We start from the raw sequence: 3,228 nt of genomic DNA on the forward strand, positions 1-3,228 counted from the left end.
GTATTTATCTAATTCTAACCCTCTGCTTCTGAGTTTTTAATAATTAGTTCTAAGTCAATAAAAAGTAAAAACCTTTATCAAATACTTTTTAGTTGTATATATAATATATACATGGATCGTTCATTTCGATACTCATGAAAATGCACACAAATTAAAGAATGTTCAATAACTTCATTTGTTTTATATTTAAAATATATTTGTAATTTAATTGGAATACATGAAAGCAAGTTAAAATATTATTCAATTAATATCGTTGCAATATACATAATTTTTTTTACCTATGTATTATATTAATAAATAAGTATCAATAATATAAAAACGTATAATTATTTATAATAATAGAGTAAAAGTATTTAGAAACAATAATTATTATTAATAGCATGAGTTAACAATAAATCCTGTTGAGTAAATTGAAATGTTTACAATGAACATAGTAACAATGTCTACTATACAATAGGGGTTTTAATAAAAATATAATATTTTCTACAAAGTTACTGTTTTTATTTTTATTGATATACAATTTGGAAATTACATTTTTTGCTATTACTCCGTTATAATATGTGGTGTCGGCCGCACAACATACACAAATAATAATCGTACATTTTACATAAATATTGTACATGTTGGTATCTCTTCGGGTGGCTGTTTGTCGAGTGGCTGTTTGTCGAGTGGCTCCGTGTCGATTTTCGGTGGCTGTTTGTCGAGTGGCTCCGTGTCGTGCTCCCTGCCCGATGCCATAGACCTATAAAGAAATGGACTGATAGTAGAGAGAGAGGTCCGAATATCGACATCGTTAAAAAGAGACAGAGAGTTGTTAGGTTGGTCATGGAAGAAATAGTAATATGATAATACCCGATAACGAATTTTTTATATTAAAATATTTTAATTATTCTTGTTAGTAATTAAAATATTGAATTTCGTTTAATTTCTTATAATGGTTTTTCAATGTGTCATTCGTTTGTGCAAAACAAAATCAAATAAAGATTGCATCATGCATCGGTAAGTTGAGACATTATTTACTTATATTATATTTTTATACATTTGAATATTGATCATTGGTATATTACTAATAGTAATATACTAATAATATATATTCAATGATTTTAATAATATTATAATTTGTTTCAAAGCTGGCCTAGAAATCATGAAATGCTTTTAAAATGGGCAAATGTGATACGTATGTTTCAACCAGACTTTACTCCGACGACGCATACAAAAATATGCAGTAGTCATTTTATATAATCTGACTATAACTTGAGGTTTACTGGTAAAAAAATGTTAAAAAAAGAAGCTGTGCCAAGTGTATTTAAACTGGGTATGTTCTTCCTTATACTTGTAATTGTTACCAAATTTATGTATTTTTTTTAGTTTTACCTATATAGTAGGTACCTATATGAAAGTAATTTTTTTTAGAGTAATTTGTTAATTAAATTTTACTTTTCTTATCTTATCTTATTTACTTATTATTTAATTTCAAAGAATATATTATAGAAGCATGTAAGAAATTATTCAATGTTGAAATGGTCGAAGTCTTTGATGATGAAGAAGGAAGAAATTTACTATAAATGCCAAGTAATTTAGAAAATATTGTGTTTTTAATTTTTTATAAATATCAAAATAAAGCAACTTCTAATGTGTTTTTTTTATTTTAGTGGATGAAGAAGTTATTAAAAAATTTGACATCTGATCACCTGAAAGATGAAAAGAAAGTTAATGAAAATTGTTTTTCATTACTCAAGGTAAATATATTATAATAATGTCAAATATATGTTAAAAAAAACGTATTTTTTGTATAAAAAATTAATTTGATTTAATTTTTATAGTTATTGCTGTATGTGTTAAATGGCTTGGTTGATAAGGTTACGTTCAGTGTTCAATGTTCTATGGATTTGTTACCAAAGACAGGGCTCGGATTTTATGCAATCCTGACATCCAATCATGAATTTAAGTATCGTTGATCCGTATCCTTTTACTGTAATATTAATGGCTCATCACAAAAAATATTCTCCTCCTTTATCTTTTTACACTACATGGTTAACTACTATATATTTTATATGTTCTTCACAAAATAATTTTTAAAAATTTCATTGTACGTCTTAATTGTCAATTTTTATCCACCTAAAATATTTCTAATAAGAACCATTGATATTAAAACTGATTCTATCTCAAACATTTTTATCATTATTGGAATGACTGTGTGTATTAATTTGTTATTTTTCAGTAAAATGTGATGTCATATCTATGGCTTTTATAGATATATTTAAATATCTATGAACAGTTTCATTGAGGAACAAAACAAAATGGACCGTTATGTATTGTTAACAGTTTCACTCGTAATACAATTTTATTTAGCGATGAAGAACATTTTTCTAAATATAATATTTATTTACTCGTTTTAATAATGTATGAATAGCATAATTTCTTTGAATTTTTTAGTGAAATCAAAATAATGTTGGGGCTTTGTGTTTATATGTTTATATTTTTTAAATAAAAAATATACTATTGGTGATAAAAATAATAAAATTGTTGTGTTATGTCTATTAATTTTTTTAGTTACAGTATAGTTCTTACTTTTGTTTATTTGTAAAATTATACCCTAAAGAATTTATATATATATATATATATGTTTTTTTTTAAAGGAGTCTACCTAATGTAGAAACTGCTTTAATTATGCAACAAATTCATCACGAGTCTGGTGCATACTCTCCTGAGTTACGTACTTTTGCTCTGACATTACATTTTTATTTGCCAGCTGCATATAATTATATTATATTGGTCGTAACTTGAAAAAGAAACAAATAAGTAGTGATTTTACAATACCTAGTGAATTTGTTTAAACTTAGATGCAGATCTGTGATACAATAAATTGTCTATTGAGTTTGTAAAGAAAAACTATTTTTCAAAACATACACGTTTTATAAAAAGTAAAACAGAATGTTCATTGATAAAATTTGAATGAAATTGTAATGGTTTTTAAGTATTTATTAACGATATACTATATACATATCTATTTAAAACAATACATCATACGAAAGCATTGGATACCCGACAAAATAATGAAATACATATCCTTAAATGTTTCACAACTTCGCATAACACAATAATAAATAATAATTAAATAAGATTTAATTATTATAAATTTCCATTTGGTGTATTGTCATCTATATATTTAAGTTATTATTATTCCATGTCTTTTCAATTTTTATTCCATGGTCAACCTAACAACCA

At 24.9% G+C, this 3,228-nt stretch overlaps 1 long non-coding RNA gene across 1 annotated transcript; it reads left to right on the forward strand.

Annotated features, from left to right (window-relative positions):
* The first annotated feature begins 984 nt into the window (after positions 1 to 984).
* LOC126847783 (uncharacterized) lies at positions 985 to 2,491 on the forward strand. Its single transcript, XR_007687132.1, has 5 exons — positions 985 to 999; positions 1,131 to 1,315; positions 1,480 to 1,572; positions 1,653 to 1,739; positions 1,824 to 2,491. It is a non-coding gene; the product is annotated as an uncharacterized LOC126847783 (long non-coding RNA).
* Positions 2,492 to 3,228: the final 737 nt, after the last annotated feature.

The sequence above is a fragment of the Adelges cooleyi genome, unplaced genomic scaffold (genome assembly GCF_023614345.1).
Source record: "Adelges cooleyi isolate 19-005CV unplaced genomic scaffold, UGA_ACOO_1.1 ACOO_flye_CR_arks_rails_tigmint_CR_PRNA_119, whole genome shotgun sequence".
Classification (NCBI taxonomy): domain Eukaryota; kingdom Metazoa; phylum Arthropoda; class Insecta; order Hemiptera; family Adelgidae; genus Adelges; species Adelges cooleyi.